This window comes from Podarcis pityusensis (genome assembly GCF_964106645.2).
Source record: "Podarcis pityusensis genome assembly, chromosome: 15".
NCBI classification, from domain to species: Eukaryota; Metazoa; Chordata; class Lepidosauria; order Squamata; family Lacertidae; genus Podarcis; species Podarcis pityusensis.
In genome coordinates, this window is record NC_138040.1 from 35,968,664 (window position 1) to 35,988,850 (window position 20,187).

Genomic DNA, 20,187 nt, shown 5'->3' on the forward strand with positions numbered 1-20,187 from the left:
CATTGTATATTCCGCTCCTGACATATTTATGAGTCCTTCCCTTCTTATAAATACAGTGATTGCTATTTCAAAGTGCCATGTCAGGTATGAGCAGAGCGCAAACAGCTGGTGCGGTTGAAAAATTATAGCTAGACTTGGACGTTTTCAAAAACGCTCTCTCGCAGCAGTAAATTTACAATGTTTGCACTAACTGTTATTAAAACCAAATCCATATCTTGGCAACAGGAACCCATTGCTTCATAACAGCTGGAGTGACAATTTTGCAGGACAGCTGGGCTGAGCTGGGGCTCCTATGAACATAAAACAAGGGAGGGGAGAGGGGAGGGGAGGGTCATCTGCTGTGTCCCCAGCAGGTTGTGTTGTGGGCTGTTCCTTAAAAAAGGAAAAAGAAAAAAGGGTGTTTGTGTGTTATCTCTGAAAGATTTTTGCAACTGCCCCACTTCAGCCTTCGAAACGACCCAAAATCAGTAATCAGTGGGAACCCTCACTACTCAAAACGTACCTTATGAAAATGGGGCTGTATTCAGCATTCCCTGCCAGCTGGTGCAAAGTCTGTTGTGCTAGTGGATGGGTAAGTTTTCATGTTTGAATCCCCACTCAGCTATGAAGCTCACTTGGTGACCTTGGGCCAGTCACTGTCTCTCAGCCTAACCTAACAGGGTTCTTGTGAGGACAACATGGGGAAGGGAGAATCATGTATGCCACCTTGAGCTCCTTGGGTGAAGAGTGGGATTAAAATGCTCTCAAGAAATAATAATGGTAGTGATAATAATAAGGCTCGGGACTTCAGAACCTCAGGCACTGCCATATGAACTGACCCAGACTCTGAGCTCATCACCTGAGACCCTTCTTCGTGTGCCCCTTCCATGGCAGGTTTGAAGAGTGGTAATGCAAGAACAGGCCTTTTCAGTAGTGGCCCCTGCATGTGGAACGTAAATGCTTTTCTCTTTATCCAGTCTTCTGGCCCTTAATTTTAAGGGTGGCACTGTGGCCACCTTTAGTGGGATGGGTTCTGCATGTTTTGGCTTTTATCTGTAGAGCTTTTGATGTAAGTTGCTTCAGTTCACCCTGTGAGAAAAACAATTGACAAATATAATAAAGAAAATTAATATTATTTGTAGTCAAAGGGCTACTAAGGACCAACCAGGAAACACACTGCTATACAGTGGTACCTCGGGTTAAGAACTTAATTCGTTCTGGAGGTCTGTTCTTAACCTGAAACTGTTCTTAACCTGAGGTACCACTTTAGCTAATGGGGCCTCCTGCCGCCACTGCGCGATTTCTGTTCTCATCCTGAAGCAAAGTTCTTAACCCGAGGTACTATTTCTGGGTTAGCAGAGTCTGTAACCTGAAGTGTATGTAACCCGAGGTACCACTGTAGCTGGTTCCTAACTTGTTACCTTGAATAATTGCTTCTGCTGAGGCCGTGATTTTGTATTACTTAATAGGTTGGATCCAATGTAGTGCCAAGTTAAAGTCACTCAGTGATATACGTGTTCTGCTGGCAAGATGTTTTATGCCAATGGAGTATCCTTGCACAAAAGAATGCCTAAACAGGTTGCTAGTAACTTAGAGATTGTGCAATCTCTTGCACAGTGAGTTTCCACTAGTGCAACTATTGCACTGGATTCTTCTTTTGTACATTAAAACTCACTTGTCTGCAAGAGCAAGAGCCCTTGTGCTAGCAGACATGGATTGTAGGACACAGCTCTATGTTTAATGGTCAATTTACTGTAATAAATGTTTGATTAAAATATACTATACTTAAAAAGAAACACTCATTAAAATGCAATACAGTAGTACCTCAGGTTACAGACGGTTCAGGTTACAGACGCTTCAGGTTACAGACTCCGCTAACCCAGAAACTTTCCAGAATGGGAAAAAAGAGAGCCTGGGAGTCTGCAACCCTATGTCAGAGGCCAAAAAACATGGCTCCAATCACCGCTTTTGACCCCATAGGCCTCTCTGCCCCTTTGTGATCTCCATGCCTGTCCCTCCCGATCACCATTGCAAGGTCTGTTAGAGCACACCCAAGAAAATGCAGGGCTTGAATTTCTCTCTGTCTGGGTTCCAACTGGCTCTCCAGTCCCTAACAGCAGGTTAATGATACGCTATGACAAGTTTTTAAAAGCTGCTGCCATTTCGATAGCAGAATTCCCATTCGTGGGGGTCGAAGTGTTTTCCTCATAAATACCTCATGATGAAAATAACCCTGCCAAGAGCCCTTCTGAACACAGGCAGCTCCTGAGTGTACCCAGAATGCTCCATCCTCATTTACTCAGACAAAAGGCCTCTAATTAGCTTTTTGTTCCACCCGATTACGAATGGGAGCTTTGACCTTTAGAAGTGATTAGTTTTTAAGTTAACTCATTTGTACGAAGCCACTTTCTAAACTGTATACACAAGCCAAGGCCAGGGTTTTCGAGACACTGCACCTAATATACTAAGCAAGGCCCAATGTTGACAAAAGCAGAAGGAGGCCCAACGTTGCCTGCAAGGAGGCCATCATTAAAGTCTGCAAAGTGATGCATGTGCGAGCATACGGTTTTTTGCAGGTTAAGGCTGCACACCTACCTGGAATTAAGCCCTATGCTAAATTAGCATGCATAAGATTGTGCTGTAAGTAGGAATGGGTAAATCTGGCAATTTCTTTTCAGTTTCTCACTTTCCCAATCTTCACCAGTTCTTCACATTTCTACGTCAGTTTGCAATCCCACCCCCCAAGATGTCCTCATGAAAATTCAGTAGCATATCAATGTGAATTTCTCCTAACACACACATTGTTGTATGCAATTTTGCCCAATATACACATTTCTGCAAGCAATTCTAGTATTCTCATATGTTACTTTTACTACTGTATGCATTTCTATGCACCTGTTCCCCTAATATACGAATTATTGTAAACATATTTTGGTGGGAAAACCGCATTTCACAATTCAGAGAAGTTGCTTATTCATTTTGAATTTATCATTAAGGCCTAGAACTCCATCTCTTGTCCCCACAAGATGCCGCAGTTCCTCAGACTCCCTTCCTGAGAAAATTAGTTCAAGCACAGTTCAGAATCTTTGCAGTGACGTTGTATACAAAGGATCAATCCAGCTTTTATGCCATCTCATAGAATCATAGAATTGAAGAGTTGGAAGGGATCCCAAGAATCATCTGATTCAGCCCCATGCAGTGCAGGAATCATAGTTAAAAATCCCTGACAGATGACCATCCAACTTCTATTGAAAAGCCTGCAATGAAATAGAGTCCGCCGTCTTCCAAGGGAGTCCATTCCACTGTCATTCAGCTCTTACCATCATAAAGTTCTTCCTAACGTTTAGTCAGAATCTCCTTTCTAGTGATTTGAAACCATTGGTTCAGGTAGTACCCTCTGGAGCAGCAGAAAATAAGCTTGTACCATTATCCATGCAACGCACTTTCAGATACTGTATTTGAAGATCTCCTTTCTCCTTTCACACACCTTTGACTCCCTTGTACAATTGCGTCTCTAGCTGATTTCCTTCTTCAAAAGCATGTTTTTTTTTAAAAATACAGTGTTACCTCGGGTTACAGATGCTTCAGGTTACAGACGCTTCAGGTTACAGACTCTGCTAACCCAGAAATAGTACCTCGGGTTAAGAACTTTGTTTCAGAATGAGAACAGAAATCACACAACGGCAGCACAGCGGCAGCAGGAGGCCCCATTAGCTAAAGTAGTGCTTCAGGTTAAGAACAGTTTCAGGTTAAGAACAGATCTCCAGAACGAATTAAGTTCTTAACCCGAGGTACCACTGTGTATCTATATAGTTGGGTATAATGCTTATAGAGACATTCCCTCCCCCACCAAAGTTTGTGTTTCTTTTCATTATCTGGGCAAAGACTTCAGTTTTCTGAAGGAAGCCTTCTCACCTCTAATAGCTTCCTTGACTCTGCTCAATAACCACCCTGACACCCTCTTGGCCTTGGCGGCACCTTTCCTGATCTGTAGTCCACACTCTAGCTGAGCTTCTGCTATTGTGGTTTTGAACAACCCACAAGCATTCTGAAGAGATTTGACCCTCTTGACTTTCTCTTTCCACTTCCTTTTTACCAGTCACCTCAGCTTTGAGAAATTTCTTTGTTTGAGGTCAAATGTGACTTAGTTGGACTTTCTTGGCAATTGTCCACTTACATTTTTGCTGAATTTGTTAGCTGTGGCCATTGATCCCCATTGGTTCAACAACCAAAGAGAGACCAGAAGGTTGCCTATAGATGAACACATGGACATTTTTGTTATTCCCACAGGCCTTTGGTCCTCAAAGGACAGATGTGTTTGGTTCCAAATTGAATACGGAATGTCACCCATGCATCATGTACTACTCACTTTCTTCCACAAACATACATATGTTTATCTGACCTTGTTTGGCATTTTATTTCTCTCTTAAATTTCATTTGGTTTCGTGCTTGACACATGGGGCAGCCAGTCAGTGCTGCATATCATCCTGTTGTGAGGAGACGAGGAGGAAGTGAAGGTACGACTCACCCAACAACTGGTATAGTGCAAATCCAGATTCCAAAGCAAACAGGATAAAGAGATTTCCTGTGATCTTGATCTGGGGCAGAAGATGGTTGCATGTCTAAAATGTAATGGTGCTCTGTCACAGTGGGCTAACTGTTAAACTTTTGCACACCTGGACACATCTGAGCTAAAGGAGATATTGCACGTGTGTCCACAAAGAGGAGAGCTGCCCTTAATATTCAGTTCCGCTGGCCACGTGACCCGGAAGTGTCTGCGGACAGCACTGGCTCCCGGCCTCTAGAGTGAGATGAGCGCACAACCCTAGAGTCTGTCAAGACTGGCCCATACGGGCAGGGGTACCTTTACCTTCTTAAGGTCAATGTAGCTTGTTCCAATTTTCTAGCAGGGACAATTTACTGGTTCTGAAACTCTTCTGCTGATCTCTGTGTTTTAGAAGAAGCCTTCTGGTAGGGAAATAAAATCCAAGGACACAAGCAGAAATGTAGGAGCTAGATGTAAACCCCTTGATGATACAAAAGAGAACAATAGGCATTTAGAAGTTCTTTGTAGCAGCTAAATGCACAATCCTTTATCACTCATTTACATTCCTTTATCTAAGTCAAGCCCTTGGGAGGGAGGCTTTTTTAAAACTCAAGATTATTAAACAACAATAACAAAAAAAGTTATTGATAATGAAATGTTGGGGATTTTGCATTCTGCTTTGAAACTCAGAGTCATCATAAAGGAGGCTTGCAGTATGCTAAGTTGGTTTTTTTATCAGTGCATGCAGAGTACATTGCTCCTTAAACCTTTGTCTTTGTGTGGTTTATCAGAGCCAGGGGTATTATGTCTATCTCGGATGATGATTCTCCAATCCTGTTAGTAGATTTCATGTCTCCGTGGAAGAGAAATGCCAGAAGATAAATTACTGCTTCAGGTAACTCCTCTTCAGAAATCAGTCTCAGCTCAACAGTCCTGTTTCGGGGATGGGAGCTTAAAATGTGAGAGAGATAGAGAGAGAGATTTTAAGTTTCAGGAGGTGCTGATAACAATTACAGCTCTTCTTACGCATCCCAGTTCCCCCCATAAGACAAAGGGGCAGCTTCATGGCTTGGACATTAGGACTGGGAGACAGGAGCAGTGTTTAAAGTTGGCAGTACCATCAGCATACCAAAAAATGTTAGCAGTGGTACTGGATTATCAACACAAGCGATAAGCTTTGGAAGTTTCAAGAAAGGTGTTTGGACTGTACCATCCTTTATGTGACCACATGTGTCTCACTGGGAGTTCTGCTTCAGAGGCCCTGCCGGCTGATCCATCACTGGAGAAAATCGGATTGGCAGAAACTGGGGAACAGGGCCTTCTTAATGGTAGCCTCATGGTCATATGAAATTCTCTTCTCAGTGAGCTCTGCTTAGTCTTGGGGAAGAGCCATAGGTCAGTGGTAGGCATCTGCTTTGCCTCCAGAAAATTCCAGGTTCAAGGCCTGGCAGTGAAAAAGGCAGGGTATCATCACCATCATCACCATCCCCAGTATCTCCAGGTAGGACTGGGAAATACTCTTGCCTGAAACCCTGGAATGCCCCTGAGTGTCAGCATAGACAACATTGAGCTAGATGGACCAGTGCTATGACTTGGTATAAAGTAGCACATTTGCATATCTGAGAAACTTGTCATTGGCACCAACTATCCCATATTGCAAAACACACACCAAAAAACATGCAACCCTTGAAAAAAGTGTCTTGGCTTTCTTTCAAGCCTAATGTGGGAAGCAGGGCTGTCGTAAGCATATGCAGCGCCGGGGTGCAAAGATCTGCCCGGCGCCGTCCCAGGTTGCCCAGTCCCAGGTGTGCAGGAGGGCGGAGCCAGCCGGCCGTCTTGTTAGCTTGGTCGCCCCCGAATTCGCGGTGCAGAGCTGACGGGCAGGCTCTTCCCCGGACTCAACTCTCGGGCCCCGGACTCTCGGCCTGGTGCCCCTGCGAGCCCTACACCCCTAGCACCTATGGTTAAGACAGCCCTGGTGGGAAGTGATTTTCCTGGAGAGTGCGGCTGTGGAGGAAAGGGTCAAGCCTTCCACACCATTTGTGAACTCTAGCTTGATAACTACCCCCAGTTATTAGGCTGGGGGGGGGGAGTATTGCATCGGAGCCATTAGAATACTTTTTAAAAAGCCTAATACATAGCAGCAAGGAAAGGACAATTTGTAGGACGCAACTGCAGAGGACAAAATTAGCTACAGTATTCCCTGCCTTGAAAATGGCCCTTGGATGCTACAATCAGTCTTGAAAGAAGCCTTCTATTTTACTCAATATAAGGCTTTCCCCAAGCCTTATTGTGAACTGGGAGTATTTTCATCTCTCTCTCTCTCTCTCTGTCACAGCTGGGGAGGAGAGTGTGACCCCCCCCCCACAATAATCCACCACAATTGCAATGGGCAGGAGAAGATGGGGGTGCTCCTCTCTGGAGCCCCAGGGGAGCCTTGGTGGGTGCATGTGAGCCCGGGGGCACCAGGTTGATGACCCCTAGATTATTATGTGGCTTTTTATAGTATCTCCTGCAGTGGTTACCAGACTTATTTTCCCCACTTGAAAAATTGCAACAGATCTTGAGTGGACCACTTAATGATTTTTCTGCCTGTTGCAGCAGCTGTAATGTGCCATGCTGAGGGTTGTATGGTTTCTAATTGTATTTTTATTGCTTCTTTTATTTCTTATACACTGTATTTTATTGCATTGCATTACAGTTTGAATTCTGTAGAATCCGAATGGTCAGGGGTTTCCCCAGACATTCCCCAGACCACCTGAAGGAAGCTCTGCTGTGGTCCACAGAGCATATTTTAGAAACCCCTGATCTTCCATTTTCCTGAGGCTTTCTTTCCGTCTCCCCCCCCCCCCCAGTTGCCTCAGGAGAAGGAGAACTTGTTCTTAAGGGCAGGAGCAATATAATTAAAATGAATGAGCGAATGAACAAAGGAGAGAGAGAGAGAGAGAGAGAGAGAGGCTGGCTATTAGGTGAAAGGGATCTGAGCCAAAAAACCAAGGGTTCTTTTCTTTTGGCAAAGGTCAGTAGGTCTATTTAGTTAAAAGATTTTTATCCCACTTTCCCCTTATAATATCCTTCGAGACCTGCTTACAGCTCTGTGTAAAACAATCTGAGATAACACTGATAAATAGTTAATGACAGACTGAAAACAAATTCAACAACATAAGTAAACAGCGGTTCGGCTACCGATAAGATCAGTTACAGGGAGAAATCCAGCTTTAAAATTAAAGGTGAACCTATATAAATTTGCACTTAACGATTTTGTTTTTTAAAAAAAATACATTTGCACTTAGCAGAAGAATATGCAAAGTGAAGCACAGCTATCCTTCAAAATTTCACACTTTTTAAAAGTTTGCAATGCAGTCTCCGAAAACCCCGGTGTACAAAAATACATAAATTAGGAGGAAGCATGCATAAAAATGCACGTGTTAATGAAAGTAACGTACAAAGGTGGATTAAGTTTAGAAAATTGTTTGTCAAAATGTCCGTATTAGGAGACATGTACACTAAAAATGCTGGCAAGTTTTCATGAGAACATAAGAAAAGGATGAACCAGAAACTGATGGTGAAATATGGGGAACTGAGTTTAACAGTAGAAAAATGAGAAATTGAAAGTTGTCAGCTTTGCCCATCCCTAGTGACAACCAGTCAATGGATTGTACCCCATAGATGTCATACCCAGGATAGACCTATTGATATGAATGCACATGACTAACTTAGGTCTTCCAGTTTCAGTGGGTCTACTCTGACTTAGCTGGATACAACTCAGAATGACCAGTTGCTGTTAAATGCTTTCATGCCATATTTAGTAAAAATATGGTTTTTTTTTTAGGGAGGGGAGGGGGAAGCAGATTATGTGGCACATTTTGACTAAGGGCCAAAACTGGATGTGACAAAACTGGGAGATCTGTGTTGGAATTCCTTGCAGTTAAAAAGACAACCAAGATGTGCCAAACTCTAATCAGATCAGGAATCTAGTGTTTCCAGCTGATTGCTGGGGATTGCGAAGAACCACGTAGGGTGCTATACACAGGACTTGGCAGTGAGTCTTTTCTTGACCCAGCCATATCTTTACCTGCCCCTTACCTGACAACTTATATGATGTAAGTCTGGTGGGCGTGGCATGGCCCAAACAGCCTTGTGGACTAAACGGAGAGGCCTGGTGGCAGTGGCGTAGTGGGGGGGGTGCGGGGGGGCCGGCCGCACCGGCCGCAACATCTGGGGGTTAGGGTTGGGGGCGCAAATCCACTGGTTAGGGGGTGCAAATCCACGGGTTAGGGGGCACAACTTACTTGCCTTGCCCCGGGTGCTGACAACCCACGCTACGCCACTGCCTGGTGGGCTTCACGAGGCTGGCAGGCCACCTCTCTTGTAAGGTTTCAGCATCCCCCTCCAAAGCTGTCCAAAGAAAGGACAAAGCAGTTGCACAGTAAATTTAAGCTGAAATTCATTCATTTGCTCCTAGCGCGATGATCAAAACTCTGTGGCACATTGACTAGCTGCGCACACCTGTAGATGATTCACATCTACAGTCCTTCTTTAGCAAAATCAAGCTCGCCCATGTTGATTCTCTGGTGCAGCAAGGCTCCTGCTTTAATTCAATCCGATTATCGGACATCAGCCATTTCCACTGGCAGGAGGATCACTCAGTTGTTCCCTCCCATGCCTACATTATATACATGTGTGCCTATATGCACCCCTCATGTACAGAGGCAGGAGTTTACAAGCCTGGCTTTATGAGCTCAAAGCCCCCAAGTGGGGGTGCTGGAGGGTTTCTTTCCTGCACACATGCCGAGCCCTTTGAGCTGACTGCTCCGTTTTATAACGTTGCTGTTTCCTGGCCTCACTTTATTACATCTGTTCTTTGGGGTATGGTGTTATAAATTAGGTATGTGATGATGTGTAATCACTAACTGGAAAGCCAATACATTTTCACTGCCACAGCAGTGAGGGTAATAAAAGGGGAGAATGAGAGGCTGTGGCAGGCTTTGGCAAAGGGGTGTGTTAGGCAAGCCTGGTTGCAAATTGAGAACAACGTTATCCCTAAATGTAGGTAGTTTCATGGCTGACACTTTCTTTTGGGTAGTGGGGGGAGACCTAAACTTTTAGGGAGCAGTTTCATTAATTTATCTATTTATTCTGGTCTCCTCCTGATAACTTTCTACTTCCAATCACTTCTCCCTCAGAGCTCAAGTTACTTCTCTTGTACTATGAAGGTGACAGGGGAGGGAGAGAGGAAGCTGCCTTATACCAAGTCAGAAGTACTGGCATATTTAGCTCAGTATGGTCAACACTAACTGGCAGCCGCCCTCCAGAGTTTCAGGTGGGGGGGAGGTCTCTCCCAGCCCTACTTGGAGATGCCAGGAATTGAACCTGGGACCTTATGCAGATAAAGGAGATGATCTACCCCCGAGCAATGGCCTTTTCCAAGGTGTGTGCATGCATGAGGGACTGGGAAAGACCCTTTCCTGAAACCCTGGAAAGCTGCTGCCAATCCGTGTTGACAGTCTTGAGCTAGATGGATCAATGGCTCGACTCCATATAAATTAGTTTCCTATGTTACCTCACCCGGGAATAAATCCAGTTGACCATACTTCTGAGTATACAAGCTTGGTATTGTGTTGTGAGTTAAGTAACATACATTACCAGCTAAAGAGCCTCCCCTCAGGATAATTAAGTCCAGAATTTGCTAAAATTCACTAACTGCACAATTGAATTTGAGCATGCAGAACATCATCTATGAGGAAGGGCCATATTTTGGTGGTGGAGTATCTGCTTTGGACTGGTCATGTTGTTCAGAAGCCTGATTATCGTCTTCCAAAGCAACTACTCTATTCCAAACTTAAAAATGGAAAGCGTAATGCTGGTGGACGCGGGTGGCACTGTGGGTTAAACCACAGAGCCTAAGACTTGCCGATCAGAAGGTCGGCGGTTCAAATCCCCGCGACGGGGTTGAGCTCCTGTTGCTTGGTCCCTGCTCCTGCCAACCTAGCAGTTTGAAAGTACGTCAAAGTGCAAATAGATAAATAGGTACCGCTCTGGTGGGAAGGTTAACGGCATTTCTGTGCGCTGCTCTGGTTTGCCAGAAGCAGCTTAGTCATGCTGGCCACATGACCCGGAAGCTATGCGCCGGCTCCCTCGGCCAGTAAAGCGAGATGAGTGCCGTAACCTTAGAGTCGGCCACGACTGGACCTAACAGTCAGGGGTCCCTTTACCTTTAATGCTGGTGGACAACAAAAGAGGTTCAAAGACTCTCTCAGGGCAAATCTAAAAAACTGTAGTATAAACACTGACAACTGGGAAACACTGGCCTGCGAGCGCTCCAATTGGAGAACAGCCTTTACCAAAGGTGTCATGGGCTTTGAAGACACTTGAACTCAGGACGAAAGGAAGAAACGTGCTAAGAGGAAGGCACGCTTGGCAAACCCTCACCATGATCAACTCCCACCTGGAAACCTATGTCCCCAATGTGGAAGTACGTGTGGATCTAGAACTGGCCTCCACAGTCACTTACAGACTCACTGTTAAGACCGTGATCATGAAAGACAATCATACTTGGCTATGAGGGTTTGCCAAAGAAGATCTGCTTTGCATGTGGAAGACCTCAGGTTCAACCCTGAGCATATCCAGGTTCAGCTGGAAGAGAACCCTGTCTGGAGAACTGCTGCTCATCAACGTAGACAACACAGAACTCCTTGAACCAATGGTCTGTCTCAGTACAAGGCAGCTTCCCTGTGTTATACAAATACTAAACTTAATTATCCTGTTGGAGAAGGTGCTGTGTGGAACTTCAAGCCATGCGAGACTATTGAAGGAAGACCTTTCTTTCCATTTCCAAATTCCATATATCATTGGAGAGAAGCTGACAGTCAGACATTATGCCATTCCTGAAAACCAGGAACTTGAAGCAATTTTTACTGAATTCTTGCAACGATGAAACAAATAGCCCTGCTTGTGTTATAGAGCAGATAAATCACACCCAAATGAGAGCTGTAATTCCCAAAAGTACACAAGGAATTGATTTTGCTACGACAGTCAGCATGATGAACTGGTGCCGCAGTGTACAGGCATGTCTTAAGATGCAGTTGGTTAGAGAATACCTTCCCTTTGTCTGCTTTGGCCTATCTGCAGTGATCTAGTCCTAGGGCGCAGAATAATGAAATTTAATCCCAGCAATTGCTCATCCCAATCCCAATTACACACATGAGGCAGGTATATCAAAATCCTGCATGTCAAAGCATGGAACTGCAGAGTGGGAAAGGAAGAAAGATAATCTAGTGCTAGGGTGCAGAAACCTTTTCAGCCAAGGGCAACTTTATCTTCTGGGCAAACTTCCAGGGGCCAGATACCAGTAGTGGGTGAGGCCAAAGACAAAAGTGGAAAAGGAACTGAATTTGTTCTTTTATCTTTGTACATACTCTCTCACACATCCATCTGCATCTTCCATTGAGGCAAGCAAGAGTTGCCACCAGAGTTCAAGGGCACATTCCAGCCAGGCAAAACCACTCGTGGGGTGATGCAGGGCCAGTTTGGGGTGTGACCTGGGGAGATGGAGTGTGGGGTGTAGAGAGCACCAAAGGCGAGACAAAGAGGACTGGAGGGCTGCATTCAGCTCCTGGGCCTGAAGTTCTGCACCTCTGAGCTATTCCAGAGCCAGTCCACCACCAAACTACTTCAGAACAAACTAATCAACCACAAGCGAAGGGCAGGAGCAGGAATACACTTTGTAATAAAATATTTTACTATTTTACCTAAATCACACACACCTATTAAGTAGTATATAAACAAACACACTCACAAACACTCCAATTCCACCACCACCAGACTTTGCTTAGGCTTAAAAATAAATAAATCATAATTTAAATTAGAAAAGCAATACAGCAAATTCCAAATGTGAATTCAAATTTTGCCTGATGTGTATTTCCCCCCAACATTAGCTTCAAATTGCACCATAGCCCTCATTTCAGCCTCTTCCACTTCTATAGCATGCATGCAGTTCTACAATCAAGCGTTCTCTCTATTTCCAAAGTTCAGTTGTGAGTGTGGATCCTTATGAACCCCAAATGGCACTTATCGACACACAAGAGGGAGAGATCAGCAGGCTTGGGGAACCCCATGTTTTGCAGAAGTACAGCAAAACTTTAGGAGCAAACCCTAAAGGGAGGAACAACCCTTCCAAATATAGTGCAGTGGGGACCGAACATGCTCACTGGGGCACATAATGCTGACCTTTGTTTGTGGGTGGGATGAAAAACTGGATGAGAGAAGGAATATCATGGAGAACACTGGAAGAGTGAAGCCTTCTGCACTGCCGCGTTTTGTCGCAGGTCCCACTTTGTTCCACAATTGACCTGTTCTTGTTCTGCAGAGGAGTTCACAGGGCAAGACTGGTCAGTTATGACAGGACCAAGGAGAGCTCCTAATGAGCAACTGCTGCAGCAAGGGTTGGACGTGAACTAAGACCATTAGAGCCTCTGCCTCCAGGCCACCTTTCCTAGGCTATGCCCCCTTTTTGGGGAACTCTTAAAAACTCCCTGACATGAAGACAGGCACTTATCTTGTATTTTGTGACCTCTGGTCTGGTGCACTCCTTGTACCATTGGGCTAGCAAGTAATTCAGGAGGCACTTAGTACCTCAGACCCAGGGAAAGATGCCCACAAGCAGTTGTGGTTGTGGTTCTACAGGCACTGGTGCCGTAGGAGCTAATTCAAAGGGCTCCTTACCTTTGGCCTCTGATTCAGTGGCCCCCTGAGGCTCAGATCCAGGAACCCAGACTTGCTCCTCTGATGGTAAGACTGTAGCCTCCAACTCAGTGTCCTGGTCACTGCTGAACTTGGGGTCATGGAAATTATTTGCACATTCCGATGTGTACTAGGGAAATCCATTTTGCCAACATCAGGCTATGAACAGAGCTCTCCATTTGGCAACTGTTAAGGGAACGTATCTGCAAACAAGAGCAAAGTGTTTACCCCACAACAGTCGGAAGGACCATAGCTCAGCAGCAGACCATCTGCCTTGCATGCAGAAGTCCCTTTACTTGATTCCTGGTGTCTTCAGGTAGAGCTGAGAAAACCTCCAGCCTGAAACTGGTGAATGGCTGCTAATAGTTGAGCTAGATTGGCCAATGGTCTGACACTATAAGGCAGCTTCTCGTGGTCCTGTGGACCATGACAATGCACTCAGCACCACTGGGGCGTGTGGTTGTTTGGAACAATGGGAAATAGCAGTTTAAAAGATGTGGGGGTCAGCTGGAGGAATTTCACAAAAACTTCCTCTTCCCCCTGCAAACCCTCTTTCGAGCTAAAACAGCGAGCAAGCTTTCAGCTCAGCTCTGAAAAAGTACTGATTCTTGGAGTGCAGACTCCAGAGGGTGGCCTTCCTTCCTGCTTCCCCTTTGCCAGAAGGGAAATGGCCTCCTAAATGAAACCTCCCACTGACATGGAAATAAGTAAAATAAAAGCATCAATCTCAAGGGAAAGGGCAGCCCGCTTAGGAGTTCCTTTCCAAGGAGGGCCTGTGACCGGCCTCCCCTTTTCTCTTTGCTCCAGCTCAGAGAAAATCCCCTTAGTTATTTCAATTACATGGATGACTGGCGAGAGTTTGAACACAAGGAGTAGAGTCGGCAGTCCTTGATTGAAGTTTTTCTCCCTAGCACCATTTGAATTGGCATCATTGACCTTCAAAGGGGGGGAACCGCTAATGCAGGGGTTAACCTCCATGCCACTCATTCGGGCCTGTCGTTAGCACTTAAGCCCATGGCAGGTGTTTCTGTTTGTAACCTAGGAGGCCTGATACCTCTTTGGTACTGTGAGTCCCCCTACCTTCTCTCTCCCTCCTCACCCCCATTCCAGCCACAACACATGATGACAAGCTGCAAGGATGTGCAGGGAACGCAGTGGATGTAGCCTACCTTGATTTCAGCAAGGCATTTGACAAGGTGCCCCATGATATTCTTGTAAAGAAGCTGGTAAAATGCGGTCTTGACTATGCTACCACTCAGTGGATTTGTAACTGGCTGACTGACCGAACCCAAAGGGTGCTCATCAATGGTTCCTCTTCATCCTGGAGAAGAGTGACTAGTGGGGTGCCACAGGGTTCTGTCTTGGGCCCGGTCTTATTCAACATCTTTATCAACGACTTGGATGATGGACTCAAGGGCATCCTGATCAAATTTGCAGATGACACCAAACTGGGAGGGGTGGCTAACACCCCAGAGGACAGGATCACACTTCAAAATGACCTTGACAGATTAGAGAACTGGGCCAAAACAAACAAGATGAATTTTAACAGGGAGAAATGTAAAGTATTGCACTTGGGCAAAAAAAAATGAGAGGCACAAATACAAGATGGGTGACACCTGGCTTGAGAGCAGTACATGTGAAAAGGATCTAGGAGTCTTGGTTGACCACAAACTTGACATGAGCCAACAGTGTGACGCGGCAGCTAAAAAAGCCAATGCAATTCTGGGCTGCATCAATAGGAGTATAGCATCTAGATCAAGGGAAGTAATAGTGCCACTGTATTCTGCTCTGGCCAGACCTCACCTGGAGTACTGTGTCCAGTTCTGGGCACCACAGTTCAAGAAGGACACTGACAAACTGGGACGTGTCCAGAGGAGGGCAACCAAAATGGTCAAAGGCCTGGAAACGATGCCTTATGAGGAACGGCTAAGGGAGCTGGGCATGTTTAGCCTGGAGAAGAGGAGGTTAAGGGGTGATATGATAGCCATGTTCAAATATATAAAAGGATGTCACATAGAGGAGGGAGAAAGGTTGTTTTCTGCTGCTCCAGAGAAGCGGATACGGAGAAATGGATCCAAACTACAAGAAAGAAGATTCCACCTAAACATTAGGAAGAACTTCCTGACAGTAAGAGCTGTTTGACAGTGGAATTTGCTGCCAAGGAGTGTGGTGGAGTCTCCTCCTTTGGAGGTCTTTAAGCAGAGGCTCGACAACCATATGTCAGGAATGCTCTGATGGTGTTTCCTGCTTGGCAGGGGGTTGGACTCGATGGCCCTTGTGGTCTCTTCCAACTCTATGATTCTATGATTCCTTGGCACTGGGTAGATGGCCGTGCGCATGATAAAAGGAAAGGCCATCACTCGGTGGTAGAGCATCTGCCTTGTATGCAGAAATTACCAGTTCAATTCCTGGCATCTCCAGTTAGGGCTGGGAAAGACTCCTGCCTCAAACCCTGAAGAGCCCCGTCAGTCAGTGTAGACGACAGGGATCAATGGTGTCAATTGGTATGAGGCAGTTTCCTATGTTTGAGCTAGGTTAACTGTTCCTAATGTATCTCTGCTCACTGGAAGGACAGATCGTGAAGCTGAGGCTCCAATACTTCAGCCACCTCATGAGAAGAGAAGACTCCCTGGAAAAGACCCTGATGTTGGGAAAGATGGAGGGCACAAGGAGAAGGCGACAACAGAGGATGAGATGGTGGGACAGTGTTCTCGAAGCTACAAACATGAGTCTGACCAAACTGCGGGAGGCAGTGGAAGACAGGAGTGCCTGGCGTGCTCTGGTCCATGGGGTCACGAAGAGTCGGACACGACTAAACGACTAAAGAACAATGTATCTCTGGTCTTGTCAGGACTGAATGTGTTGGTGACCTGTTTTGCAACACACAATCATTTTTTTTTTTAAAGCTGGAAGTCTGCTCTGGGTTTTGAAGAATAGAGGAGTTGAGTTAGTGAGGGCATTGGTGCCCGCCAATTAAGGCTATGCTTCTGCTGAAAACTCACAAAATGGTTTCCTCTCCACTGAGCCTGGCTCTGGAAATAATTATTCATTTGCATAGCCCATGGCAAACATAATTCCCTAATAGCTGAAGTACCATTTCATTTCTATGCAGAACTGAGTACACAATAACTGCTGCCTATTGTCAGAACCAAATCCCATCATCAATACTATGTTTTCATGATAGATAAGATGTGATATATTCTATATTGTAGCCACAGTGGCTTTGAAAATAAAGAAGGTCAAATCCCTGGTGTAGAAAACCTGGATTTAAAATGTCTTGATAATCATTTTAATGGAGCAGCATCAGCTTCAGGTCAATGGATCATAGAATTGTAGAGCTGGAAAGAACCCCAAGGGTCATCTAGTCCAACCCCCTGCAATGAAGGAATCTTTCACCCAATGTGGGGCTTGAACTCACAACCCTGAGATTAAGAGTCTCATGCTCTACCAACTGAGCTATCCTGACTGCACGTGCTTGTGAGATTCTCTTTACACATTGGCCACAAGTCTTCCAAAATACAAAGTGATCTGCTTGTGTGTCAGGGGTTCAGGAGCAGAGGCAAGGGCAAGGGAGGAAACAGAGAGCGAGGGGGAGGAGGCAGAAGAAAAGATGAGTGATGACGACGACCCGAGATCTCCGAGTCTTTCCAGTGAATCAGAAGATTCACAGAAAGGAGCACCAGTGGCCAGGGCAAGGGGGGAGCCTAGGGGGACACCCCAGGAAGATAGAGCCAGAGGGGACTCAGAGGGGAGCAGTTGGAAATCAGGACCAGCGTCACCGCCAGAGAGCAGGGAAGAGGAAGGGCGCCAGGGATCAAGCGCTGGCAGCTCACAACAGGGGGGAGGGCACGAGTCAGGAGTGGCCACACCTCCATCGGGGAGCGAAGAAACGGTCAGACGGAAGGTGGAAGGTTGGGCGCGCGCGACAAGTTCAAATGCACAGGAAGGTGGCGCAGTAGGCAGCCCGGAAAGGGAGCCAGGTCCTAAAGCCCGCCGAAAGGAGGGAGAAGAGTCAGGGGGGTCAGCGTCAGCGTCAGAGGAATCCCGGAAGGAAGAGACCCCGGGGGGCAGAGGGACCCAGAGAAGAACAGTCAGGCGGAAAAGGTGGAGCAAGGCTAGGATATTAAGTTGGTGTACAAGGGGCGGAGACTCAGATGGAGCTTCGCCGATCTAACCATTAGACGTAGGGTTGCACGCAGCAGCTTGAGAATGGAAACTGTAACTCAATAAAGACTTTTATTTAATGATCGCTGGCTAGCGTGATCCTCTGTGAGCTAGGATCTGGAAGCAACTCTGACAGTAAGCTCCATCCCCTAAATTGTGGGCATCTACAGCCTCGCGGAGAGGAGAGAAAGCGGGTGCCTACTAGCGAGCTCACGAACGGCAGACAACATGACGGCCGAACAGCAGATAGTGGAACTCAGAGAAGCAGTGTCGCGCCTGAATGCCGAGGCTCTTGCATCCAGGAAGAGAGAGGAGGACGCAGCTGCCGCCTACAGGGATCTCCAGGTCAGGTTGGAAGTGCTTACGAAGCAAGGGCAACTGACACCCAAACCGGAGGGGATTGGGTTGGGGAGACGAACAGGCGGTTTGGTCTCTCACTTCGATGGGAATTTGCAACAGTACCCCAACTTTAGAGCAGATGTAATGTGTGCACTGCAACTGCTGAACAAAGACTTTAGAGATGAGCAAGAGAAGGTGGGATTCATCATGTCCCATTTGCATGGAGATGCTAAAGCATGGCTGCGCAATTTGTGGAGAGATAAGGATCCGGCGCTCCAAAACGCGGATGCCTTTATTAAAGCGATGGATGGGTGCTTTTTGTCAAGCATTGACGTGGATCTTGCTCGGCAGCAGATACATGGACTGAAGCAAGGGAGGGCCAGCGTAAGGCAGTACCATGCCCGCTTTTTCGCTTTGGTCAGTGCTCTGGAATGGGACAGAGATTCGGCTCCTGTAAGAGACCTGTTTTGGGAGGGATTGCACGGCTCGGTTAAAGATGAAATTGCGAGGGGGGAGAGACCCCGGACCACGCAGGAGATCGTTCAGAGGGCGCTGGCGGTGGGGGTGCGGCTGGAAGGACGTCCGTGGAGCAGTGGCGAAGGGCGTGGAGGGCGCGAACCAGCCAGGGGCTCCTCCTTCCTTCCCAGAGAAGCAGCGCGTGCGCAATCCACGCCTCCGCCAGGAGGAGGAGCGGAACCTATGGAGGTTGGAGGTGCAAGGGCTCAGTCAGCAGCCAGAGCCCTAGCACCGGCAGCAGTGAAAGCGAAGCCTCCTAGAGGGAACAGGAAGTGTTACATCTGCGATGATCCACAGCATATGGCGAAAGAGTGTCCCCAGAGGCTCCACAAGCACACTGCAGCCTCAGCAAAGGTAACTGCAGCAACGCAGCAAGGACAACCACAGCAGGGAAACGACGGAGTCTGGTTGGAAGAGGCACTGGGGCCCAGCCAGACGTGTCAGTGAAGCAGTCCCCAGAGATTTTACAGCCCATGGACCCCCTCCCGCCCAAACCGGTAGTGAGGCTCACCGCGTCGCTCCAGCTGCCCAATGGAATCACCATGGACGTGCCAATCACCATTGACTCCGGAAGCAATGCGGACTTTATAGGGCAGGACTTTGTCGACCGGCACGCTATACAGTTGCTGCCTGCCACGCTGCCCCTGCAGGTTGTCACGGTGGATGGCAGGGAGCTGCTAGGGGGGCAAGTGGTGAAGCAGACGCCACCAATGGTGATGCGACTTGGGAATCACAGGGAAATCATCAGCTTCAATGTCACTCAACTATCGGACACGCCCATTGTATTGGGCATGAGTTGGCTGGACAAGCACAGCCCGACGCTGGCTTGGTACCAGAGGCAGCTGACCTTCGGCTCTTCCTTTTGCGCTGAACACTGCATCGTGCCCAGGCAGGAAGGAGAGGAAGAGGAGTCACAGCTGCAGCTAGGCACGCTGCAAGCGGTTCCCCACAAGTACGCAGAATTTTTGGAGGTTTTCTGCGAGAAGGAGGCAGACAGGCTACCCCCCCACAGACCATATGACTGCAAAATTGACCTGCTGCCGGGGGCGGCGCTGCCCAAAGGGAAGCTGTATTCCATGTCTGAGGACGAACTGCAGGAACTCAAAGAGTTCATAGATCATAATTTGGAGCGCGGTTTCATCCGAGAGTCCAAGGCAGCGGGGGGCAGTCCGGTATTCTTTGTTAAGAAGCGGGACACGCCCCAAAAAAGACTTGTAGTGGACTTTCGCATCTTGAACAGTGTGACCAAGCCATCGGACTTCCCCATGCCCCGAATCGACGACCTCCTCGCAAAGGTACGGAAGGGCAGAGTGTTCACCAAGTTGGACCTGCGAGGGGCATACAACCTCATTCGCATGCGGGAAGGAGATGAGTGGAAGACAGCCATGTTCACGCCCCTGGGCACCTACGAATATAGAGTTATGCCTTTTGGATTGCAAAATGGCTCCCACGTTTTTCAAGCTTTCATGCATCACGTGTTGGCGGGGCTCCTCTACAAGACGTGCGTCTGTTTCTTGGATGACATCCTGATCTTTTCGGAATCGCAGCAGGAGCATGACAGACACGTCAAGGAAGTGCTGAGCAGGCTACAGCAACATAGGCTTTACGCCAAGCTGGAGAAGTGCCAATTCGACGTGACGGAGGTGGATTTCCTGGGCTACAAGTTGTCTGATAAAGGGCTCGCCATGGACAGCGCCAAGGTCCGAGCAGTGTTGGATTGGAAAAGCCCACGCAACCGGAAGGAGGTCCAACGGTTTGTCGGCTTCGCGAACTTCTATCGCAAGTTTATCAAAGGCTTTGCGATGCAGACAGCGGCCATCACGGACACGCTCAGCTCCAAGAAAAAGAAGTTCATCTGGACAGAGCAGGCGGAGCAGTCCTTTCAGGCACTCAAGCGTCTC